This window comes from Apostichopus japonicus, chromosome 9, assembly GCF_037975245.1.
Source record: "Apostichopus japonicus isolate 1M-3 chromosome 9, ASM3797524v1, whole genome shotgun sequence".
NCBI lineage: Eukaryota > Metazoa > Echinodermata > Holothuroidea > Aspidochirotida > Stichopodidae > Apostichopus > Apostichopus japonicus.
This window is the reverse complement of record NC_092569.1, coordinates 7,892,089-7,906,095: the sequence shown is the minus strand read 5'-3', so window position 1 is coordinate 7,906,095 and position 14,007 is coordinate 7,892,089. Positions and strand designations below refer to the sequence as shown.

The 14,007-nt window shown below is 43.4% G+C and overlaps 1 long non-coding RNA gene across 1 annotated transcript in view; it reads right to left on the bottom strand.

Moving 5' to 3' along the window:
• LOC139973734 (uncharacterized) overlaps positions 1–14,007 on the bottom strand; it is a 245,354-nt gene that overhangs the window by 168,960 nt on the left and 62,387 nt on the right. The window lies entirely within an intron of this gene.

Genomic DNA, 14,007 nt, shown 5'->3' with positions numbered 1-14,007 from the left:
TATAACACTGCACTACAAGTTTTGGAAACCCATACGGTGCGGCAAACAGGTCGTTTCGGTCGCGAAAAAACGGCATTTCTTCCTTCGGCGAGATTTAACACCCCAGTGTAAACAGTGCATACGAACGGATTTAAACGCCTTACTGACAGGTTTGGTAAAAAATGGATGCGATTTTTCCTACGGCGAGAGGAGAGCCCCTCAATAAAAAATTTAAAAAAAAAAGTTTTGGACCCCAAACGTTGCGGGGAACATGCCGTTTTGCTCCAAAAAATGAGAGTTCTTCACTGTGCTAGATATAACACCCCAGTGAAAACAAATGTATACGACAAGATTTTAACGCCTTACTAAAAGGTTTGGTAAAAAATGGATGCGGTGTTTTTTTCCGGCGAGAGGAGCCTCTCAATGGAAAAAATAAAAAATCATACAATTAGTTTTGGACCCCAAAAAATGGGAGTTTTTCCCTTTGCTAGATATAACACCCCAGTGAAAACAAGTGCATATGACCGGATTTAAACGCCATAATTGGAATGTTTGGTTGAAAATGTATGGGATCTTCCTCCGACGAGAGAATAAAAACAGTGCATACTACAAGTTCTGGACCCCAGTCGGTGCGGGGAACAGGTCGTTTCGATTAAAACAACGGAAGTTCTACACAAGGCGAGATTTAACACCCCCAGTGAAAACAGTGCATACGACAAGATTTAAACGCCTTACTGGTAGGTTTGGTAAAAATGGATGGGATTTTTTCTCCGGCGAGAGGAGACCCCCTCAATAAAAAAAAAATCATACCATAAGTTTTGGACCCCAAACGATGCGGGGAACATGCTGTTTTGCTCCAACAAATGGGAGTTCTTCACTGTGCTAGATATAACACTCCAGTGAAAACAAGTGCATATGACAAGTTTTAAACGCCATAATTGGCCTGTTTGGTCAAAAATGTATGCGGATCTTCCTCCGGCGAGAGAAGACACCATAAATAAAATCATTGCATACTACAAGTTCTGGACCCCAGTCGGTGCGGGGAACAGGTCGTTTCGATTAAAACAACGGGAGTTCTATACTAGGCGAGATTTAACACCCCCAGTGAAAACAGTGCATGCGAAAAGATTTTAACGCCTTACTGGCAGGTTTGGTCAAAAATGTATGGGGTTTTTCCTCCGGCGAGAGGACACCCCCTCAATAAAAAAAAAATCATACCATAAGTTTTGGACCCCAAACGATGCGGGGAACATGCCGTTTTGCTCCAAAAAATGGGAGTTCTTCACTGTGCTAGATATAACACTCCAGTGAAAACAAGTGCATATGACAAGTTTTAAACGCCATAATTGGCCTGTTTGGTCGAAAATGTATGGGGATCTTCCTCCGGCGAGAGAAGACACCATAAATAAAATCAGTGCATACTACAAGTTCTGGAGTCCAGTCGGTGCGGGGAACAGGTCGTTTCGATCAATACAACAGGAGTTCTTCCCTCTGCGAGATATAACATCCCACTGAAAACAAGTGCATACGACAAGATTTTAACGCCTTACTGACAGGTTTGGTAAAAAATGGATGGGATTTTGCCTACGGCGAGAGGAGAGCCCCTCAATAAAAAAAAAATCATACCATAAGTTTTGGACCCCAAACGATGCGGGGAACATGCCGTTTTGCTCCAACAAATGAGAGTTCTTCACTGTGCTAGATATAACACCCCAGTGAAAACAAGTGCATAAGACCGGATTTAAACGCAATAATTGGAATTTTTGGTCGAAAATGTATGGGATCTTCCTCCGGCGAGAGAAGACACCCGTTAATGAAAACAGTGCATACTACAAGTTCTGGACCCCAGTTGGTGCGGGGAACAGGTCGTTTCGATTAAAACAACAGAAGTTCTACAACAAGGCGAGATTTAACACCCCCAGTGAAAACAGTGCATACGACAAGATTTAAACGCCTTACTGGTAGGTTTGGTAAAAATGGATGGGATTCTTTCTCCGGCGAGAGGAGACCCCCTCAATAAAAAAGAATCATACCATTAGTTTTGGACCCCAAACGATGCGGGGAACATGCCGTTTTGCTCCAAAAAATGAGAGTTCTTCACTGTGCTAGATATAACACCCCAGTGAAAACAAGTGCATAAGACCGGATTTAAACGCCGTAATTGGCATTTTTGGTCGAAAATGTATGGGATCTTCCTCCGGCGAGAGAAGACACCCGTTAATGAAAACAGTGCATACTACAAGTTCTGGAGTCCAGTCGGTGCGGGGAACAGGTCGTTTCGATTAAAACAACGGAAGTTCTACACAAGGCGAGATTTAACACCCCCAGTGAAAACAGTGCATACGACAAGATTTAAACGCCTTACTGAACAGGTTTGGTGAAAAATGGATGGGATTTTTCCTCCGGCGAGAGGAGACACCCTCAATAAAAAAAAACTCATACAATAATTTCTGGGCCCCATGTGGTGCGGGGAACATGTCGTTCTGGTCCAACAAATGGGAGTTCTCCCCTCTGGGAGATATAAACACCGCAGTGAAAAACAAGTGCATATGATCGGATTTTAAAGCTATCATTTGGCAGGTTCGTTCGAAAATGTATGGGGTTCTTCCTCCGGCGAGAGAAGACACCGTTAATAAAAACAGTGCATACTACAAGTTCTGGACCCCAGTCTGTGCGGGGAACAGGTCGTTTCGATCAATACAGAAGGAGTTTTTCCCTGTGCGAGATATAACACCCCACTGAAAACAAGTGCATACGACAAGATTTAAACGCCTTACTGACAGGTTTGGTAAAAATGGATGGGATTCTTTCTCCGGCGAGAGGAGACCCCCTCAATAAAAAAGAATCATACCATAAGTTTTGGACCCCATACGATGCGGGGAACATGCCGTTTTGCTCCAACAAATGGGAGCTCTTCACTGTGCTAGATATAACACTCCAGTGAAAACAAGTGCATATGACCGGATTTAAACGCCATAATTGGCATTTTTGGTCGAAAATGTATGGGATCTTCCTCCGGCGAGAGAAGACACCCGTTAATGAAAACAGTGCATACTACAAGTTCTGGACCCCAGTTGGTGCGGGGAACAGGTCGTTTCGATTAAAACAACGGAAGTTCTACAACAAGGCGAGATTTAACACCCCCAGTGAAAACAGTGCATACGACAAGATTTAAACGCCTTACTGGTAGGTTTGGTAAATATGGATGGGATTCTTTCTCCGGCGAGAGGAGACCCCTCAATAAGAAAAAAATCATACCATAAGTTTTGGACCCCAAACGATGCGGGGAACATGCCGTTTTGCTCCAACAAATGGGAGCTCTTCACTGTGCTAGATATAACACTCCAGTGAAAACAAGTGCATATGACCGGATTTAAACGCCATAATTGGCATTTTTGGTCGAAAATGTATGGGATCTTCCTCCGGCGAGAGAAGACACCCGTTTATAAAAACAGTGCATACTACAAGTTCTGGAGTCCAGTCGGTGCGGGGAACAGGTCGTTTCGATCAATCCAACAGGAGTTCTTCCCTCTGCGAGATATAACACCCCACTGAAAACAAGTGCATACGACAAGATTTAAACGCCTTACTGACAGGTTTGGTAAAAAATGGATGGGATTTTTCCTACGGCGAGAGGAGAGCCCCTCAATAAAAAATTAAAAAAAAAAACAATAAGTTTTGGACCACAAATGCGGGGAACATGCCGTTTTGCTCCAAAAAATGAGAGTTCTTCACTGTGCTAGATATAACACCCCAGTGAAAACAAGTGCATAAGACCGGATTTAAACGCAATAATTGGAATTTTTGGTCGAAAATGTATGGGATCTTCCTCCGGCGAGAGAAGACACCCGTTAATGAAAACAGTGCATACTACAAGTTCTGGAGTCCAGTCGGTGCGGGGAACAGGTCGTTTCGATTAAAACAACGGAATTCTACACAGGGCGAGATTTAACAGCCCCAGTGAAAACAGTGCATACGACAAGATTTTAACGCCTAACTGGTAGGTTTGGTAAAAATGGATGGGATTCTTCCTCCGGTGAGAGGAGACCCCCTCAATAAAAAAAAATCATACCATAAGTTTTGGACCCCAAACGATGCGGGGAACATGCCGTTTTGCTCCAACAAATGGGAATTCTTCACTGTGCTAGATATAACACTCCAGTGAAAACAAGTGCATATGACCGGATTTAAACGCCATAATTGGAATTTTTGGTCGAAAATGTATGGGATCTTACTCCGGCGAGAGAAGACACCCGTTAATGAAAACAGTGCATACTACAAGTTCTGGACCCCTGTCGGTGCGGGGAACAGGTCGTTTCGATCAATACAACAGGAGTTCTTCCCTCTGCGAGATATAACACCCCACTGAAAACAAGTGCATACGACAAGATTTAAACGCCTTACTGAACAGGTTTGGTGAAAAATGGATGGGATTTTTCCTCCGGCGAGAGGAGACACCCTCAATAAAAAAAAACTCATACAATAATTTCTGGGCCCTATGTGGTGCGGGGAACATGTCGTTCTGGTCCAACAAATGGGAGTTCTCCCCTCTGGGAGATATAAACACCGCAGTGAAAAACAAGTGCATATGATCGGATTTTAAAGCTACCATTTGGCAGGTTCGTTCGAAAATGTATGGGGTTCTTCCTCCGGCGAGAGAAGACACCGTTAATAAAAACAGTGCATACTACAAGTTCTGGACCCCAGTCTGTGCGGGGAACAGGTCGTTTCGATCAATACAACAGGAGTTCTTCCCTGTGCGAGATATAACACCCCACTGAAAACAAGTGCATACGACAAGATTTAAACGCCTTACTGACAGGTTTGGTAAAAAATGGATGGGATTTTTCCTACGGCGAGAGGAGAGCCCCTCAATAAAAAATAAAAAAAAAAAACAATAAGTTTTGGACCCCAAACGTTGCGGGGAACATGCCGTTTTGCTCCAAAAAATGAGAGTTCTTCACTGTGCTAGATATAACACCCCAGTGAAAACATATGCATAAGACCGGATTTAAACGCAATAATTGGAATTTGTGGTCGAAAATGTATGGGATCTTCCTCCGGCGAGAGAAGACACCCGTTAATGAAAACAGTGCATACTACAAGTTCTGGACCCCAAACGATGCGGGGAACATGCCGTTTTGCTCCAAAAAATGGGAGTTCTTCACTGTGCTAGATATAACACTCCAGTGAAAACAAGTGCATATGACAAGTTTTAAACGCCATGATTGGCCTGTTTGGTCGAAAATGTATGGGGATCTTCCTCCGGCGAGAGAAGATACCATAAATAAAATCAGTGCATACTACAAGTTCTGGACCCCTGTCGGTGCGGGGAACAGGTCGTTTCGATCAATACAACAGGAGTTCTTCCCTCTGCGAGATATAACACCCCACTGAAAAGAAGTGCATACGACAAGATTTAAACGCCTTACTGAACAGGTTTGGTGAAAAATGGATGGGATTTTTCCTCCGGCGAGAGGAGACACCCTCAATAAAAAAAAACTCATACAATAATTTCTGGGCCCCATGTGGTGCGGGGAACATGTCGTTCTGGTCCAACAAATGGGAGTTCTCCCCTCTGAGAGATATAAACACCGCAGTGAAAAACAAGTGCATATGATCGGATTTTAAAGCTATCATTTGGCAGGTTCGTTCGAAAATGTATGGGGTTCTTCCTCCGGCGAGAGAAGACACCGTTAATAAAAACAGTGCATACTACAAGTTCTGGACCCCAGTCTGTGCGGGGAACAGGTCGTTTCGATCAATACAACAGGAGTTCTTCCCTGTGCGAGATATAACACCCCACTGAAAACAAGTGCATACGACAAGATTTAAACGCCTTACTGACAGGTTTGGTAAAAAATGGATGGGATTTTTCCTACGGCGAGAGGAGAGCCCCACAATAAAAAATAAAAAAAAAAAACAATAAGTTTTGGACCCCAAACGTTGCGGGGAACATGCCGTTTTGCTCCAAAAAATGAGAGTTCTTCACTGTGCTAGATATAACACCCCAGTGAAAACAAATGCATAAGACCGGATTTAAACGCAATAATTGGAATTTTTGGTCGAAAATGTATGGGATCTTCCTCCGGCGAGAGAAGACACCCGTTAATGAAAACAGTGCATACTACAAGTTCTGGACCCTAGTTGGTGCGGGGAACAGGTCGTTTCGATTAAAACAACGGAAGTTCTACAACAAGACGAGATTTAACACCCTCAGTGAAAACTGTGCATACGACAAGATTTAAACGACTTACTGACAGGTTTGGTCAAAAATGGATGGGATTTTTCCTCCGGCGAGAGGAGAGCCCCTCAATAAAAAATTTAAAAAAAAAACAATAAGTTTTGGACCCCAAACGTTGCGGGGAACATGCCGTTTTGCTCCAAAAAATGGGAGTTCTTCACTGTGCTAGATATAACACTCCAGTGAAAACAAGTGCATATGACAAGTTTTAAACGCCATGATTGGCCTGTTTGGTCGAAAATGTATGGGGATCTTCCTCCGGCGAGAGAAGACACCATAAATAAAATCAGTGCATACTACAAGTTCTGGACCCCTGTCGGTGCGGGGAACAGGTCGTTTCGATCAATACAACAGGAGTTCTTCCCTGTGCGAGATATAACACCCCACTGAAAACAAGTGCATACGACAAGATTTAAACGCCTTACTGACAGGTTTGGTAAAAAATGGATGGGATTTTTCCTACGGCGAGAGGAGAGCCCCTCAATAAAAAATAAAAAAAAAAAACAATAAGTTTTGGACCCCAAACGTTGCGGGGAACATGCCGTTTTGCTCCAAAAAATGAGAGTTCTTCACTGTGCTGGATATAACACCCCAGTGAAAACAAATGCATAAGACCGGATTTAAACGCAATAATTGGAATTTTTGGTCGAAAATGTATGGGATCTTCCTCCGGCGAGAGAAGACACCCGTTAATGAAAACAGTGCATACTACAAGTTCTGGACCCTAGTTGGTGCGGGGAACAGGTCGTTTCGATTAAAACAACGGAAGTTCTACAACAAGGCGAGATTTAACACCCCCAGTGAAAACAGTGCATACGACAAGATTTAAACGCCTTACTGGTAGGTTTGGTAAAAATGGATGGGATTCTTTCTCCGGCGAGAGGAGACCCCCTCAATAAAAAAGAATCATACCATAAGTTTTGGACCCCAAACGATGCGGGGAACATGCCGTTTTGCTCCAACAAATGGGAGTTCTTCACTGTGCTAGATATAACACTCCAGTGAAAACAAGTGCATATGACCGGATTTAAACGCAATAATTGGAATTTTTGGTCGAAAATGTATGGGATCTTCCTCCGGCGAGAGAAGACACCCGTTAATGAAAACAGTGCATACTACAAGTTCTGGACCCCAGTCGGTGCGGGGAACAGGTCGTTTCGATATATAACACCCCACTGAAAACAAGTGCATACGACAAGATTTAAACGCCTTACTGACAGGTTTGGTAAAAAATGGATGGGATTTTTCCTACGGCGAGAGGAGAGCCCCACAATAAAAAATAAAAAAAAAAAACAATAAGTTTTGGACCCCAAACGTTGCGGGGAACATGCCGTTTTGCTCCAAAAAATGAGAGTTCTTCACTGTGCTAGATATAACACCCCAGTGAAAACAAATGCATAAGACCGGATTTAAACGCAATAATTGGAATTTTTGGTCGAAAATGTATGGGATCTTCCTCCGGCGAGAGAAGACACCCGTTAATGAAAACAGTGCATACTACAAGTTCTGGACCCTAGTTGGTGCGGGGAACAGGTCGTTTCGATTAAAACAACGGAAGTTCTACAACAAGACGAGATTTAACACCCTCAGTGAAAACTGTGCATACGACAAGATTTAAACGACTTACTGACAGGTTTGGTCAAAAATGGATGGGATTTTTCCTCCGGCGAGAGGAGAGCCCCTCAATAAAAAATTAAAAAAAAAAACAATAAGTTTTGGACCCCAAACGTTGCGGGGAACATGCCGTTTTGCTCCAAAAAATGGGAGTTCTTCACTGTGCTAGATATAACACTCCAGTGAAAACAAGTGCATATGACAAGTTTTAAACGCCATGATTGGCCTGTTTGGTCGAAAATGTATGGGGATCTTCCTCCGGCGAGAGAAGACACCATAAATAAAATCAGTGCATACTACAAGTTCTGGACCCCTGTCGGTGCGGGGAACAGGTCGTTTCGATCAATACAACAGGAGTTCTTCCCTGTGCGAGATATAACACCCCACTGAAAACAAGTGCATACGACAAGATTTAAACGCCTTACTGACAGGTTTGGTAAAAAATGGATGGGATTTTTCCTACGGCGAGAGGAGAGCCCCTCAATAAAAAATAAAAAAAAAAAACAATAAGTTTTGGACCCCAAACGTTGCGGGGAACATGCCGTTTTGCTCCAAAAAATGAGAGTTCTTCACTGTGCTGGATATAACACCCCAGTGAAAACAAATGCATAAGACCGGATTTAAACGCAATAATTGGAATTTTTGGTCGAAAATGTATGGGATCTTCCTCCGGCGAGAGAAGACACCCGTTAATGAAAACAGTGCATACTACAAGTTCTGGACCCTAGTTGGTGCGGGGAACAGGTCGTTTCGATTAAAACAACGGAAGTTCTACAACAAGGCGAGATTTAACACCCCCAGTGAAAACAGTGCATACGACAAGATTTAAACGCCTTACTGGTAGGTTTGGTAAAAATGGATGGGATTCTTTCTCCGGCGAGAGGAGACCCCCTCAATAAAAAAGAATCATACCATAAGTTTTGGACCCCAAACGATGCGGGGAACATGCCGTTTTGCTCCAACAAATGGGAGTTCTTCACTGTGCTAGATATAACACTCCAGTGAAAACAAGTGCATATGACCGGATTTAAACGCAATAATTGGAATTTTTGGTCGAAAATGTATGGGATCTTCCTCCGGCGAGAGAAGACACCCGTTAATGAAAACAGTGCATACTACAAGTTCTGGACCCCAGTCGGTGCGGGGAACAGGTCGTTTCGATATATAACACCCCACTGAAAACAAGTGCATACGACAAGATTTAAACGCCTTACTGACAGGTTTGGTAAAAAATGGATGGGATTTTTCCTACGGCCAGAGGAGAGCCCCACAATAAAAAATTAAAAAAAAAAACAATAAGTTTTGGACCCCAAACGTTGCGGGGAACATGCCGTTTTGCTCCAAAAAATGAGAGTTCTTCACTGTGCTAGATATAACACCCCAGTGAAAACAAGTGCATAAGACCGGATTTAAACGCAATAATTGGAATTTTTGGTCGAAAATGTATGGGATCTTCCTCCGGCGAGAGAAGACACCCGTTAATGAAAACAGTGCATACTACAAGTTCTGGACCCCAGTTGGTGCGGGGAACAGGTCGTTTCGATTAAAACAACGGAAGTTCTACAACAAGGCGAGATTTAACACCCCCAGTGAAAACAGTGCATACGACAAGATTTAAACGCCTTACTGGTAGGTTTGGTAAATATGGATGGGATTCTTTCTCCGGCGAGAGGAGACCCCCTCAATAAAAAAAAATCATACCATAAGTTTTGGACCCCAAACGATGCGGGGAACATGCCGTTTTGCTCCAAAAAATGGGAGTTCTTCACTGTGCTAGATATAACACTCCAGTGAAAACAAGTGCATATGACAAGATTTAAACGCCATTATTGGCCTGTTTGGTCGAAAATGAATGGGGATCTTCCTCCGGCGAGAGAAGACACCATAAATAAAATCAGTGCATACTACAAGTTCTGGACCCCTGTCGGTGCGGGGAACAGGTCGTTTCGATCAATACAACAGGAGTTCTTCCCTCTGCGAGATATAACACCCCACTGAAAAGAAGTGCATACGACAAGATTTAAACGCCTTACTGAACAGGTTTGGTGAAAAATGGATGGGATTTTTCCTCCGGCGAGAGGAGACACCCTCAATAAAAAAAAACTCATACAATAATTTCTGGGCCCCATGTGGTGCGGGGAACATGTCGTTCTGGTCCAACAAATGGGAGTTCTCCCCTCTGAGAGATATAAACACCGCAGTGAAAAACAAGTGCATATGATCGGATTTTAAAGCTATCATTTGGCAGGTTCGTTCGAAAATGTATGGGGTTCTTCCTCCGGCGAGAGAAGACACCGTTAATAAAAACAGTGCATACTACAAGTTCTGGACCCCAGTCTGTGCGGGGAACAGGTCGTTTCGATCAATACAACAGGAGTTCTTCCCTGTGCGAGATATAACACCCCACTGAAAACAAGTGCATACGACAAGATTTAAACGCCTTACTGACAGGTTTGGTAAAAAATGGATGGGATTTTTCCTACGGCGAGAGGAGAGCCCCTCAATAAAAAATAAAAAAAAAAAACAATAAGTTTTGGACCCCAAACGTTGCGGGGAACATGCCGTTTTGCTCCAAAAAATGAGAGTTCTTCACTGTGCTAGATATAACACCCCAGTGAAAACAAATGCATAAGACCGGATTTAAACGCAATAATTGGAATTTTTGGTCGAAAATGTATGGGATCTTCCTCCGGCGAGAGAAGACACCCGTTAATGAAAACAGTGCATACTACAAGTTCTGGACCCTAGTTGGTGCGGGGAACAGGTCGTTTCGATTAAAACAACGGAAGTTCTACAACAAGACGAGATTTAACACCCTCAGTGAAAACTGTGCATACGACAAGATTTTAACGCCTTACTGGCAGGTTTGGTCAAAAATGGATGGGATTTTTTCTCCGGCGAGAGGATACCCCCTCAATAAAAAAAATAACTCATACAATAATTTCTGGACCCCATGCGGTGCGGGGAACATGTCGTTCTGTCCAACAAATGGGAGTTCTTCCCTCTGGAAGATATGACACCCCAGTGAAAACAAGTTCATAATGACCGGATTTTAACGTTATAATTTGGCAGGTTTGTTCGAATATGTATGGGGTTCTTCCTCCGGCGAGAGAAGACACCCTTAATAAAAACAGTGCATACTACAAGTTCTGGACCCTGTCGGTGCGGGGAACAGGTCGTTTCGATCAAAACAACGGGAATTCTTCCCTCTGCGAGATATAACACCCCCAGTGAAAACAGTGCATACGACAAGATTTAAACGACTTACTGACAGGTTTGGTCAAAAATGGATGGGATTTTTCCTCCGGCGAGAGGAGAGCCCCTCAATAAAAAATAAAAAAAAAAACAATAAGTTTTGGACCCCAAACGTTGCGGGGAACATGCCGTTTTGCTCCAAAAAATGAGAGTTCTTCACTGTGCTGGATATAACACCCCAGTGAAAACAAGTGCATATGACCGGATTAAAACGCCATAATTGGCATTTTTGGTCGAAAATGTATGGGATCTTCCTCCGGCGTTTCGATTAAAACAACGGAAGTTCTACACAAGGCGAGATTTAACACCCCCAGTGAAAACTGTGCATACGACAAGATTTTAACGCCTTACTGGCAGGTTTGGTCAAAAAAGGATGGGATTTTTTCTCCGGCGAGAGGATAGCCCCTCAATATAAAAAACACTCATACAGTAATTTCTGGACCCCATGCGGTGCGGGGAACATGCCGTTCTGTCCAACAAATCTTCAACATTACTTCAAGTTCTAGACCCCAGTCGGTGCGGGGAACAGGTCGTTTCGATCAATACAACAGGAGTTCTTCCCTCTGCGAGATATAACACCCCACTGAAAACAAGTGCATACGACAAGATTTAAACGCCTTACTGAACAGGTTTGGTCAAAAATGTGTTGGGTTTTTCCTCCGGCGAGAGGAGACACCCTCAATAAAAAAAAAAACTCATATAATAATTTCTGGACCCCATGCGGTGCGGGGAACATGTCGTTCTAGTCCAACAAATGGGAGTTCTTCCCTCTGCGAGATATAACATCCTAGTGAAAACAAGTGCATATTACCGGATATTAACGCCATAATTGAACAGGTTTGGTCGAATATTGTATGGGTTTTTTTTTTTCCCCGGCGAGAAGACCGTAAATACAAACAGTGCATACAAAATGTTCAGGACACCAGTCGGTGCTGGGAACAGATCGTTTCGATTAAAACAACGGGAGTTCTACACAAGGCGAGATTAAACCACCCTCAGTGGAAACAGTGCATACGAAAAGATCTAAACGCCTAACTGGCAAGTTTCAATAAAAAAAATCATACAATAAGTTTTGGACCACATACGGTTTCGGGGAATTTGTCGTTCTGGTTCAAAAAGTGGTAGTTCTTCTCTCTGCGAGATTCAACACCGCAGTGAAAAGAAGTGCATATGACCGGATTTAAACGCCATAATTGGGCAGGTTTGATAAAAAATGTATGGGGTTCTTCTTCCGGCGAGAAAAAACGCCGTTAATAAAAAACAGTGCATAATACAAGTTCTGGACCCCTGTCTGTGCGGGGAACAGGTCGTTTCGATCAAAACAGCAGGAGTTCTACACTAGGCGAGATTTAACACTACTCTAGTGAAAACAGTGCATAGGACAAGATTTAAACGCCTTACTGGCAGGTTTGGTCAAAAATGTATGGGGTTCGTCCTCCGGCGATAGGAGACCCCTTTAATAATGCAGCGCATACTATTAAGTTCTGGACCCCCAAATGTGCGGGGGAACATGTCGTTTCGATCCAAAAATTGGGAGTTCTTCCCTCGGCGAGATTTAACACCACCAGTGAAAACAGTGCATACGAGAAGATTTAAACGCCTTACTGGCAGGTTTGGTAAAAAATGTATTGGGTTCTTCCTACGGTGAGACGAAACACCCTTACAAAAATCAGTGCATAGTACAAGTTCTGGACCCCTGTCTGTGCGGGGAACAGGTCGTTTCGATCAAAACAACAGGAGTTCTACACTAGGCGAGATTTAACACTCTAATTGAAAACATTGTATACGACCGGATTTAAACACCTTTTTGGCAGTTTTGGTCAAAAAGGTATGGGGCTCGTCCTCCGGCGAAGGAGACCCCTTTACTAATGCAGCGCATACTACTAAGTTCTGGACCCCCAAATGTGCGGGGGGAACATGTCGTTTCGATCCAAAAAATTGGGAGTTCTTCCCTCGGCGAGATTTAACGCCACCAGTGTAAACAGTGCATATGCCTGGATTTTAACGCTTTCTTGGCAGTTTTGGTGGAAAAGGTATGGGGTTCTTCCTCCTGCAATAAGAGAGACCCTTATTTATTATAACAGTGCATAATACAGGTTCTTGATCCCATAAGGCGCGGGGAACAGGTTGTTCGGTAAAAAAAATGAGAGATTTAACACTCCAGTGACAACAGTGATTACGACCAGATTCAAACGCCCAACTTGGCAGTTCTTGTCAAACCAGTGCATGCTAAAAGTTCTGGACCCCATACGGGGCGGGCTTACAGGTCGTTTCGGTATAAAAAATATGTTCTTCCCTCGGCGAGATTTAACACCACCAGTGAAAACAGTGCATACGACAAGATTTAAACGCCTTACTGGCAGTTTTGGTCAAAAATGTATTGGGTTCTTCCTCCGGCGAGAGGAGACACCCTTACAAAAATCAGTGCATACTACAAGTTCTGGACCCCTGTCTGTGCGGGGAACAGGTCGTTTCGATCAAAACAACAGGAGTTCAACACTAGGCGAGATTTAACACTCTAGTGAAAAAATTTTATACGACCGGATTTAAACACCTTTTTGGCAGTTTTGGTCAAAAAGGTATGGAGTTCGTCCTCCGGCGATAGGAGACCCCTTTTATAATGACAGCGCATACTACTAAGTTCTGGACCTCCAAATGTGCGGGGGAACATGTCGTTTCGATCAAAAAATTGGGAGTTCTTCCCTCGGCGAGATTTAACACCACCAGTGTAAACAGTGCATATGACTGGATTTTAACGCTTTCTTGGCAGTTTTGGTGGAAAAGGTATGGGGTTCTTCCTCCTGCGATAAGAGAGACCCTTTATTATAACAGTGCATAATACAAGTTCTTGATCCCATACGGCGCGGGAAACAGGTTTTTCGGTAAAAAAATGGGAGATTTAACACTCCAGTGAC